At 52.7% G+C, this 12,589-nt stretch overlaps 1 protein-coding gene across 8 annotated transcripts in view; it reads right to left on the bottom strand.

Annotated features, from left to right (window-relative positions):
* The window catches only part of LOC100348267 (signal transducer and activator of transcription 5B), a 77,213-nt gene extending 70,344 nt beyond the window's left edge, over positions 1-6,869 (bottom strand). For 4 of the 8 annotated variants that reach the window (XM_070060690.1, XM_070060689.1, XM_070060688.1 and 1 more), the window contains exon 1: positions 6,350-6,867. The gene's annotated coding sequence lies outside the window, so the exon portion shown is untranslated. Of the gene's footprint in view, positions 1-5,917; positions 6,029-6,193; positions 6,232-6,349 lie in introns of those variants that run through there. The other 4 variants (XM_017349339.2, XM_070060683.1, XM_070060687.1 and 1 more) reach the window with 4 other exon arrangements.
* Between the last annotated feature and the right edge of the window lie 5,720 nt (positions 6,870-12,589).

Here is a 12,589-nt window from a genome sequence, read left to right as displayed (position 1 = left end):
ATGGCTGCAGTGGCTGGAGCTGAGCCAATCTGAAGCTGGGAGCCAGGATCTTCTTCCGGGTCTCCCACGCAGGTGCAGGGGCCCAAGTACTTGGGCCATCTTCTACTGCTTTCCCAGGCCATAGCAGAGAGCTGGATCAGAAGAGGAGCAGCTGGGACTAGAACTGACACTCAAATGGTATGCTGACACCGCAGGCAGAGGATTAACCTACAGCACCACAGCACCAGCCCCTGGATTATATACTTTTAAAAAAGATTTTTATTTATTTATTTAGGAGAAAGAACCCACTGGTTCACTCCCCAAAGGCCTGCAAGGGCCAGGGCAGAGCTAGGAGCCAGGAACTCAATCTGTCTCCCACTGGAGTGACAAGTACCCAAATACTTGAGCCTTCCCTGTGGTCTCACTGCTACCTGCCAGTGTGTGCATGAGCAGGAAGCTGGAATCATGAACACAAGCTGAGAACTGAACTCAGGTACTCAGAAGTGGGAGGAAAGTGTCCTAATCAGAATCTTAATCATGAGACAAACTGCCCACCTTGTGGATTATATATGTTAATTGGGAAAATACTACTATCATCTTTGAAAAGCAGAAACGTATCTCAAGCACATAAAAAAATTCTAATAAAAACAAACCAGAATCCATTTTGGAATGCAAACAAAGTAATACAAGCCTTTAAGAAACCAAGTATCTTGTTACAAAGTTGCTGGTGCCTGCTCTCCCTTGCACTCCAACAGTTCAGGAGGCAGCCTCTGGAATCAACCTCCCAGCAATGCGACCTTGGGTAAGTTACTTAACTTCTCTGTGGCCATTTCTTCATTGTCATTGTGGATAACACCCGCTCCTCTGAGGATCATAAAACATGGTAACAGCTGGGCAGTGTCTGCTCGGCACACTGCATGTGAACAGGACGCGTTTGTCATTATTTTTATTATCTTTCTACTTCACAGCTTTGAAACATTTTCTCAAACTTTGGGTTTTAGACATAAATTTTAACATTTGAATTTTAAATGTTAAAATTTAAAATACAAACAGGTAATTTTCAGTTCACCTCTTGAGAGACTGTATAGTAATTATTATGAAGATAATCAGATGAGCCCATGGTAAGTACAGCTATAGTCTAGAGTGGCAAATAATAATTTCTAATATAAATTATGGATGTGGCTGTTACTGGTAACTTTGGCTTGATTTCCCAAATAAAAAGAAATCCCCTTTCAGGAGAAAACAAGCAGCAGTAGAAAATAATTGGGTTTCTCCTATTATCACTGCAGAGTAAAGCCAAATTTACATTTGCTAGCCTGATGGGCACTGAAAATATTAGTCACCAAATTAATCCCAACAAATAACAATAATTGATGGGCTCATTGATGTATTTCCCCTTGTCTTCCCCAACCTTTCTCTAACTAGTCAGAGAGGAAAGTTTTCATATTTTCTGAGAATCTCATTACTGCTCTCAAACCATGCTCTATATCTTAGTGTAATTTTAAAAAATGAGTCAGCACAAGGACTCAAAAAACTAACAGTGCATGGAATACGGAGCTATTTCTCTTCATAAGAGAAGTGTGTAAAACTTAGCAAAGGGTAATTCAGAGTGCCAAAGGTAATATAAGAATAAATGGATGGTGAGACGGCAGACTTTGCAAGGCAGCTTCCAAAAGTGGAAAGAAAAACACAAATGTCCTTATCAATAATATTCATGGTGTAATCTATGGGAAAATGAGCATAATTCTTACGGATAAACCCAAAGAAGAAAATATCCTCTATGTGACAAATTATAACTTCTCCTTTCCTGAATAACTAGGGCTGGGGGTGAATGGGAAGTCAAGAGACTCCAAGTATTAACTTCATTTGCCACTGACATCATGCTTAGCTATATATCATACTAATGTAGTATCACTTTCAAGATTGTGATCCAAAAGAAAACTCAGAGAATAAACTCCCCCTCAACTGCAAATACATCAGCATGCCAATTCAGACAGGGATCCATTTAGTCATTATTCTTCTCCACTGAGTTGAAGTTCAGGAAAAGATCACTTCTTTAACCACTGAATAACACGACACGCACTTCTCCTCAAGGTTCCACAGAACTTGTTCTCCAACAGTAAAACTAAAAGTTATCTATCATTAATTACCCTAGAGGGTCAAGGCTAAGGGTGAGTCCTCCAAACCTCAAATTTCTCCTTGTTCTTATTTCACTCCTCCAAGATAGTGCGTATGGCTGTTAGGTGAGGTTGGAAAAAAAACATTCCAGTCACTGTTGAACACATGCCTGGGTTCCATAGCATGTACATCTGGGGCAAGTCGTCTCTGCGCACTCCCATTCCAGGGTCTACCTACGACGCTTCACCTCTATCTCACTGCTGCACTGTTTTCCAGGGAGAAAACAGCCTTTTTCTGTTAATTGTGCCTTTGTTACTATTGTTTTAAGACTGCTTCCAGGGCTTCAAAACCTTGAAGAGAGTTGGGAAAAGATTCAAGAACGTCTTGCCTTCCCAATCAGGCCTTCCAGCTTAGCTCAGGAAAGCTGTCAGGAAGCAGTACAATGGTCAGAGACAAAACCCGTGCCATCTGCTGTCTGTCTTTGTGCATTTAAAAGAAAACCGTGACACTACAAGAAGGTCAACATGTGGACCTAATTTTGAAAATACAAACAGGAAGTACCCCCCCACCCCAATATTACCATTTTTTTTTTTAAAAAAAGGAAACCAAACCTCAAAGATACCTTCCAAGGAAGTCATGGGTGTGACCAAAACTAACAAAACTAATAAAACGCCATCTGAAACCACCAAAACAAAAGTCTCATTCAAACAAACAAAAATTTAGCACCAGCAAATTGCTACTTTCTTTTGATTAGAAAAAACAGCATAGATGTGGACATACAGTCCTCCAGGTTTTTCAGTAGCAAAGGATCGTCATCAGTGTAATATCCATTGTCATGTTTTACTTCAAATAAGGACACTATTATTAAGAGTGAACACAAAAGAAAACATTTTATCACTCTGATGCTTATAATTTAAATGTACAAAAAAATGTGTTTTTTTTGTACATTTTTTTGTACAGTTTTTTGTACAGTGGAAACTAGATTTCTTATTCCCAGAAATAAGCATAAAATTGTGTGTTTCCAACACTGCAGGAGAAAAAATACTCCTGATTTCAGAACAGCACCATTTACAAAGCTCAGATTTAAATTTTTTCCCCTTAAACACCACACATGGGTGACAGTGATGCTTTACAGCTATTTTTTTTTTATTTTTTATTTTATTTTTGACAGGCAGAGTGGACAGTGAGAGAGACAGAGAGAAAGGTCTTCCTCTGCCGTTGGTTCACCCTCCAATGGCCGCCGTGGCCAGTGCACTGTGCTGATCCAAAGCCAGGAGCCAGATGCCTCTCCTGGTCTCCCTTGGGGTGCAGGGCCCAAGCACTTGGGCCATCCTCCACCGCACTCCCAGGCCACAGCAGAGAGCTGGCCTGGAAGAGGAGCAACCGGGACAGAATCCAGCGCCCCAACCGGGACTAGAACCCGGGATGCCGGCGCCGCAGGCGGAGGATTAGCCTATTGAGCTGTGGGGCTGGCCTACAGCTAATTTTTAAGCATCATTTTGTATTATGTTCCAGAGTCAGTGTTGTGATGTTGCTAACCAGTAAAACAACAAAATTCTGAAGAGCTCACTCACTACAGTTGCCAGAGAGCTTTTCAGAAGAACTAAGTTTCCAATGCCCCCAAAACAACAAAAAACACAAAAAGTGGGCTTGCTTGTTCCCTTCTGTAGGAATAATGTGGCAATCCACTCTCTAACAGCAGGGAAAGCACGTGTCACTGACAGAGTGTCTGCAACCTTGTGTGATAGTTAAGATGTTTAGAGGGCACCAGAAACAGGCTTCCTTTCATTCTACCATCAACTGGCATCTAATCGTGGGCAAATTAACCTCTTTCTAACATCTTCTTTACATAATAAGACTACCTGTCTCACTCATCTATGTAACAAGCTAAATGAACTCCCAAAAGCATATTTATAAGTATAAGCCACCAAACACAAGTAATTTGAATCCTAACAACAACATAATTGAGAAAAATCGAAGTACCCACACAAAAGCAATAAATGACACCTTTAGTCTTGATATGGTTTTTGCATATGCAAATAAGACAAAAAAAATCAATTGAGAGGAAGAAAATGGAGATGAAATGAGAAGTCAGAGCAGGATAGGAAGTGTTGACCAAAATATTTATGGCGTAACACTCCAAACAATGATGGTACTTTCCCTGCAACTCTCACACGTCATGAAGTGCACACTGAAGAAACACATTCACCTTATTAACACACTCTATATTACTGTCTTGTTGGCAAATCATATGAAAATGGAATAGGTAGAAACTGTTGAAAAGGGGGAATAATTTAGTTGGGTATACAGCAAAGAGTTTGTGCAGGGCTTAGCTCCAAGTTATGCAATAACTAAACTGTTGGTGATAGAAATCAACCTTTTTTTTTTTCTTTCTCATGTTTTGCTTTTTTAAAAAAGATCTTTCCATTCCTACCCTGTGCCTCAACCCGGTAGGTAAAATTTTCATCTTCCAGAGGTTACAGAAAACAAGGCATCTAGGAGATAACACTAACCTGATCAAAGGTATGGTATTGTTTATTGAATATGGCAGACATCACAAATGTTTTCACAATTTTTCTTAAAATCAGCAGCCCCTTTCCCACTTAACACTACACAGTCTAACCGCCACGATCTTCTACAAGATGAGAATTGGGACAAAAACACTCAAAAAACCTGAAGCCCTAAGCCAATCCACAGGATTCTCCCCATCTGAAATGATCAGAACCAAGCCAGTGTCCATAAGGTTACAAAATGATATCATAAAAAACATGAAAGGCACACAAAATACAAATCCTCTTGCAGGACAGTGAATGTAAAACAGTAAAAAACAAATGAACAGTAACAAAATGTTGGGGAAAGAGGCAACTTTCTATTATCTGAGTTGAATGATAGTAAAATTATTTGAGATAATGTAGACTCAGCAGCTGAAAGTTTATAATGGCCAGGCAGCTATCCAACTGCTCTGGAAACCTAAGATACAAACTGACTATAAACCCCACTTGAAGCCCAAAACAATGACATAAGCCCGGTGTAATACGTGGTGACACACTAGCCCTATCAAAGGGGGTATTCTCCAAGGACATTCCAGAGACCATATACGAACTGCACTTAGGCCACTACAGCACCATCTCAGAGCCCTCTGACCAATTCAGTCCCGAACCACAAAACCAAGAGCTGTGGGCACGGGGCAGGCCCCTTACTCCATTTCTTCGGGGCCTCCATGTGCACAACAAAACAACGCAGGGGTCCTTCCCAGCTCCCCCATTCTGTGACCCACTTTGAGCACTGACACTCGATCCGAGGTAGGACGGGAGGGGACAAGCAGCAAAAGACCAGGGCCTGCCCCGTGCTGAAGAAGAGAATCGGTATCTCTTTCTGCCCTTCAAATTCTTGTGGTTTTCACTAACCCCCTCTGCCTAAAAGCTGGCACCTGCCCCCCCACCCCCGCCTCTGCCATCGCTGTGGGCTGCAAGCGCTCCTCCCGCCCCACGCAAGTTCGCTCCTCTTTGATCGCCCTGACCATCTTGCCAGATTCCTTCGGCCTCAGACCCGCTCTTGTGATAAGACGGCTGCCCTTCCGACTCTCCCTATCTGCCCCCGACACCAGGAGCCCTCCGCGTCTCCGGACCCTGGCTAGCAGGAAACAACACCCCGCATCCCCCCGCGACACCGGGCAGCCCAGGCCCGGCGCGGCCTGATGTGGGATCCCGCACCCCCCGGAGCTGGATCAAAATCCTCGTATTTGTAGTCTTGCCTCCTTATAAGGACTGTTGCTTGCAGCTGCAAGCACCCCAACCCCACTGAGCACCCCCGGACTCACCCCATCCCCGGCCGACGCGAACACCTCTCGAAAACCAGGAGGAAAAGCGAGGGGACGCCAGGGGCCCCTCGCGACTGCACAGACAGGCGTGAGGCGGCCGACAGCAAACCCCTCGGCTCGCCCGCTCTCGGCGCGCGCCCCTCACACGCCCCCCCTAAGACACGCGCACGCCGCGCCTGCCCACCGCGGTCGCCTCACGACCCCCGCCGCGCGCCCGCGACGCCCCCCGCCCCCTCCGCGGCCCGGCCAGCTCCCCTCTCCCCCGGCGCCCCTCACCCGGCGCGCAGCCGCCGCGGCCGCCTCACGGGCCGGGAGCGATGGCGGCGACGCGGCCGGGCGCCTCGGCAGCTGGACCGCGGGGCCCCACCCGGGCGGGCTCTCCGACCTCGCTGCCCCCGGCCCCGAGTCCAGGGCTTGCCCCGCGGCTCCTACCTCGCTCGGCCCCTCGGGCGCCAGCGGCTGCTCCGGGCCGGCTCTTTCGCTCGCGCGCCCTCTCGCTCGCTCACTCGCTCGCTCGCTCCCTCCCTCGGCCGGGCCGCCGCGCGTAGTCGTCTGCGCTCGGTCCCCGCCCGGGGTGACGGCTCCGACCGCCGACTCTCCTCCCGCCGGGGCCCACGGGGGCGCGCGCGCCGCTCTCGCTCGGAGGCCCGGGGGCGCGCGTCGCCCCAGTCCCGAGCGCGCTCCGCTTCCTGGTTCCGCCCGGCGCGCGCGCGCGAGCCCTGAAGTCCCTGGCGCTGGGTCCACAGCCGCCTACGGGCACCCGGAACCCCCTCGGCGAGTCCGGCGTGGCGGTGCCGCGCACTCTCCCGGTCCGCGGCCGCGGGCTGGCGGCCCCACGTGGCTTCTCAGCGGCGCCCTGGGGCCGCGAGCGCGGGCGGCTTTGTTAGCGCAGGGCAGTCGACCACCTTGACAGGGCTCCAGCCACACGGCCGTGGTCGTGCCCCTTAGCCCTCTCCGCGGCCCGCCCACCGCCCTCCCCCGGGCCAGAGGCCCGCGGTTCCGGCTTCTCTCCCTGCCAGGCCGAGGTCAGAAGTCCACGGCGGCCCAGGATCAATAATTCTCCCGAGGCCGCCCCCGGGAGGCCTGGGTGGACACCGCCGGCACCCCCGCTCGCCCAGGCCGCGGGACCCTGACACTGTGCCCGGGTGCATCTGCCAGGGCCCGGCGTCTGGGGCCATTTCCCTCCCTGGGAAACCTTGCCAGTTAGAGCTACAGGGGGCTGCTCTGTCCAGGGAAGTGGGGATAAGCAGTGTCACTTGAGTGGGATCCTTTCCCACGTAGAGGGGACAGGGGCTTGGTGTGTGGGAAGAAGGCCGCCTGAGTCACCCCTCCTTCCCTCTGGCTGCATCTCCCGAGCTGCCCAACGGTTTCCCTGGCAACCGTCCAAGGGCCAGCACGAAGCCAGGCAAATCAGAGCTCCAGAAGCCGAGCTGCAGGGGGCCACAAAGGGAAGAGAACCCCTTCTTGGCCCCAAGCACACACACAGCGCCCCTTCCCTCCTCTCCCACAGTTGTTCGGTTAGAAACGTGCAGCGATGACGGGGGCTGCAGGCCCGCCTCTGACCCTCCCTTGACAGCTCTTCCCCGGGACCCAGCCAGGAATGTCTCTGGCTCTGTGGCTGATCACCAAGGCCTTCCCGCAGCCACGGGCTCCTGCCCTGTCCCACGGTCCCGGCCAGCACCCAGTACAGCACTTTGCACGGGGGTTAGCACGGGGAGCCTGGAGGCCAGAGGAGGAAGCTGGCTGGAAGAACAGCCCTGAGCGTGCTGGTCACCCCGTGACAGCCGCTGCCGCATGTTCTGGCACCTGAGCCCACCGCGGTTCTTGTAGGATTTCCTGCCCGTCACTGTCTTGGCCTTGTTCCAGGCAGCTTGAAACCCACCCTCCCTGTTTCCCACCCCACGTTGTTGAGGCCTTTATTACAGCACCTCTGGTGCTGTAGGACACACGTGTCCATCCCTAGTCAATAGCCCACTCACCATGAAATGCCCCTCTCATCCCAACCCAGGCCAATACCCGTAAATAGACTATGCCTTGGAGCAGGTGCTGTGGCATAATAGGTTAAGCCTCTGCCTGTGGTGCCAGCATCCCATATGGGCCCAAGTTCTCAACCCAGCTGCTCTACTTCTGATCCAGCTCCCTGCTAATGGCCTGGAAAAGCAGCAGAAGATGGCCCAAGTGCTTGGATCCCTGCATCCGCATGGGAGACCCAGAGGAAGCTCCCTGGCTTGGGATCAGCCTAGCTCCAGCCGTTGCAGCCATTTGGGGAGTGAACCAGTGGATGGAAGACCTTTCTGTCTCTCCCTCCCTCTCTCTGTAAATCTACTCTCAAATAAATAAATAAAATCTTTAAAAAAGTAGAGGATCCATAACTAGAGTCTGTCAATCCATGACCTGTGTGACCACCACACTTTCTGGTCTCCTACCTAGTGCTGTTATCAAGTGCCCCAAACACCGTAAACACTGTGGAGCTGCTGCCGATACACGGCAGTTTCTAGTAACAGCTAAGATGCATGGCGCCTCTTGCTAAGCTGGCCAAAATCTAGGACTCAGTCCAGCTACCATGGCTGCAAGGGTGCCAGTTCACGTGCCCCGAAGGGCGGAGCAGGTGTGCGTCTCCCAGCATGTCTCTGACAGATCACTAGACACCGAGCGAGACCTGGCTGGCTGTGTGCACAGGCTCGGGGACAGAATGTTCTGGGTGACTACCTCGGCAAAACAGAATGCTCTCATCCTGGGACAGGAAGGAAGGTCCAGCACCCCCCTCTCTGCTTGCCAATTCAGATGAGGTGAGACCGTCTTCTTCCGGGTCTCAGGGACATATTCTCCTAAATTGAGGGGTCACCTGACCGAGACATGACATGGAGGGAGTCCTAGAGAGAAAGGAATGGAACAGGAAGCTAAGATGCAGAGAGACTCCATTGAGAACCCAGAGAGCAAATTCCCAGGAGATACCAGGAGGCAGAGCTGCCCCCCGCAGAGCTGCATCTGTCCACCCTGGCCCAATCCAGGAGACAGAGGCCTGAGGGCTCAGCCTGGAAGGCCGACCCACAGCCCTGTCATGGCCTCTCCCTGCTGCCGGTCAGGACTGGCTGCAGCCTCCTTCCCTTACTCTCACGAATACAAGGCCTGAAAGGTTCCCATTCACACCCTCCCTCCCTCGCTCCTGCCCCGCCACAGGGAGCTAGATCACGAAGACATTTCTGAGAATGTAACTGAAACCACAGCTGCTATCCCCTCCAGCCAGAGACCCATGCTGCCATGACATCCCCCTCCAGACCTCTCTGGATCCCAGGAAATCGGCTGCCCTGGGGCCCACTGGCCACACGTTAGCCACACAAGGGCATTTTCAGGAATATCCCTTCTTCCATAAGCAGAGGAGGCCTGCCCTCCATCTGTGGCCAACTCAGTGCAGGCCCCGGAGCCCCCGGGGAGGAGGCGTCAGACTGCACAGGCGCTCAGCTGGCTGGAGAGCCTCAGTCGGGAAGCTTGTGACAGCAGTGGAGGAGGGGGCACGGGAGGCTCTGCTGGGGCCTGGCCTCACTCCTGCCAAGGCGTTGCAAAGAGCTGAGCTCCACAGTTTGATCTGGTTTCAAACCCCAGCTCTGCCAACTTACCCTCTGTGTGGGCCTCGGTTTCCCCTCACATGGAAGCCACAGTTGGGAAGTATAGGATGTCTGAAAGCACCCAGACTTTCTGGGGGTTACATATGAGACCCTCGTCACTGCTGTTCCCTGCAGAGTGGACTGGGGGTATAGGGAAGAGGACACTAACTTTTCACCATAGCCTTCAGAATCTTGTACTTGGTACCATGTGTATGCACAACCTATTACAATGGTAAAAATGGACATATTTTTTAAAAGAGTGATAGATTTGAAATGCAGAGTTATAGAAAGAGAAAGAGGGATGAATGGAGGGAGGGAGGGAAGAGAGAGAGAGAGATCCAAATGGCTGCAACAGCTAGGGCTGGGCCAGGCTGAAGTCAGGAGCCTGTAACTCTATCCGGGTCGTGGTAGGGGCCCAAGCACTTGGGCCATTATCCAGTGCTTTCTTGGGCACATTAGCGGGGAGCTGGATCAGAAGCGGCCCTGAGGCTCATATGGGATGCCAGCATTGCAGGCAGGAGCTTAACCACGATGCACCACAATGCCAGTCTCCAAGATAGACATCTTTTAAAGTGGAAAGCAGAGACGAGTCTCTTCTCAGCCCAAGCCCAGCCAGCTTGCTGGGCCAGGAGGGAGGGACGGGGAGGAGGGCAGTGATGGATGTGTAGCTGCTGCAGGCCTCACCCTTGGAGACTCTCGCACACTCTCCATCTTGCTCCTGTGTGCCTCACCTGCCCGGACAGCTCCCTTCCAACCATAGCTAAAGTGGGGATTCTGAGAAACCCAAGGCCGCCTCCCTGCCTCCTAAAACACGTCAGTGCCATCTGCATCCATTGTCCCCAGGCGATGCTTGGATAGCCAAGCAGGGCTGCGCCAAGACAGAGAGGAGAGCAGGATGCCACTCCAGCTGGTGCCTGGCTGTCTTGCCAGTGGGTTGAGAACGCCTAAATCAGTACAATGCAGGCAGCTGCTGCTGCTGCGGGCAGGAAAGCAGGTCAGTGGGGCTGGCTCGGGCAGACACAGGGCGGCGGGGAGGAGAGCCTGGGAGTGCTGTGCGCTGGCGTGAGCACACCAGGGTCTGCCCTGATCTTTCACACCCTGTGAAGCTTTAGGGACCTCCCTTCACCCACCAAATACTTACGAAGGCTCCATTACGAACACGCAGTAGGACACAGCCCATTAGACAACTGGTTAGAGCCATAAGGGGCCCACAATAGAGACGGGACTAGGAGGTAGCAGAGAAAATGCCCCATTCTACTTAACCAAACCCCCAAGCTCCTGCTAGGTGCTAATCACAGTGACCAGGTCTTTTTTTTTTTAATTTATTTTATTTGAAAATTGGAGTTACACAGAAGGAGAGGCAAAGAAGGGGGCAGGTCTTCCATCTGCTGGTTCACTCCCCAGATGGCTGCAATGGCCGAAGCTGCGCCGATCCGAAGCCAGGAGCCAGGAGCTTCTTCCAGGTCTCCCAAGCGGGAGCAGGGGCCATCTTCCACTGCTTTCCCAGGCCATAGCAGAGAGCTGGATCGGAAGTGGAGCAGCTGGGACCCGAACTGGTGCCCATATGGGATGTTGGCACTGCAGGCGGCGGCTCTACCCACTACACCACAGCGCCAGTCCCATGACCAGGTCTTAACAGCCATCCTGGCAGGTGGGTTTTGCTGTCTCAAGTATCCAATGAGGACACTTAGCTCACAGAGGTCACACAGCAGAGCCAGGGTTTGCAGCAGGTCCTGAGGACTCAAGGCCTGTGTGCTTTCCCCCTAGGGCCACACTGACCTTGTGAAGGAGCAGGTGCCTTCCACCAGGTGGCCCCAAGAGGAATGACATACCAGGTGGGAGGAATGGCGGCAGGGCAAGGCCAGCGCAAGGGGCAATGTGCGGCTGCAGCACCAGGAAGGCAAGGCCTAGGCTTGGGGCTGATCTCAGCAGCAGCTGACAACCAGGCCACAGCCAGAGGGGAGGGGCTGGGGGTGTGGCCAAGGCTTCATTTGCCTTCGTGCCCCCTACTTGCTTCTGGGACTGGGGAGCATCTTTGAGGCTTGGAGCAGGGGAGTGGGCAGGGTGCACATGGGTGGATCTGGGACTTCAAAGCTGCAGGGAACAATGAGGAACAAAGCAGAAAGGAACCCCCTGCAGTCATGGCTGGGGGAAGGCAGAGTGGTGGGGGTGGTGGCCAAGAGAGCCCAGAGGGCTGGAGGTCCAGGCTGGGCTGGCCGAGGCACAAAAGGGTTCTTGTTGGGCAGGAAGGAGGAGAACCAAGCTGAGCAGGAAGAGGGCCTGATAGTCATCAGGATGAGAAGCCCGACCTGCCCGGCGCCACCCAGGGCCGTGGCCAAGCCCCCAGCTGCCCGCGCTCTCTCTGGTCCCCTGGCTCCTGGCTCCTGGGCCTGCTCCCATGTGGAGAAGGATTAGGGAAGGTGGGCTTCCTCCCTGCTCTCACTTGATGGCATGGGACCTTGGACCCCTCACCTCTGCCCAGAGGGAAGCCGCCTGCCAACCTCCCCCTGAAGGCAGGTAGACACTGCAGGAAGGAGGCAGGACTTCCGCATCCCCGACCCTGTCCAGTGCCACAGCCCTCCCCTCACTGTATTCCCAGAATTGGAGGACAGTCACTGTGCCTCAGGCGGGATGGCCTTGGTTGTTGGTGACTTCACTGTAAACTGACTTCCCTGAAGAGTGGTGGAGGACAGAGGAAGGGGGATAGCAGAGGGAGTGGGCTCAGCCAGGGTCCCCCAGACCCACATCCCACTCCTCGCCAGGCTCACACACCATCTCTGCAGGCTGTGTCTTCCTGGCCAAGGATGGGGGCAGCACCCCTGCAGGGGTACGCTAGGGCGAGGGGACCATAGCAGTGGTAGGGTAGACACTGAGCATGGGCAGGGGCCCACTTCTAGGGGTGGGGGCTGGTGTGGAGGGGGGAGATCTGAACGGAGGCCAGTGGGGGCCAAGCAGGATGTTTAAGGGCCCCAGGGCTCCAGCTCTCCCTTGCCCACGCCAGGGCACAGAGCTACTTCCTGTAATACCCCCAGCTTTCTAGGCAGGCGCTACCTGGCTCCCACCTCCC

This window comes from Oryctolagus cuniculus, chromosome 17, assembly GCF_964237555.1.
Source record: "Oryctolagus cuniculus chromosome 17, mOryCun1.1, whole genome shotgun sequence".
Lineage (NCBI taxonomy): Eukaryota > Metazoa > Chordata > Mammalia > Lagomorpha > Leporidae > Oryctolagus > Oryctolagus cuniculus.
This window is presented reverse-complemented; position numbering and strand designations above follow the sequence as displayed.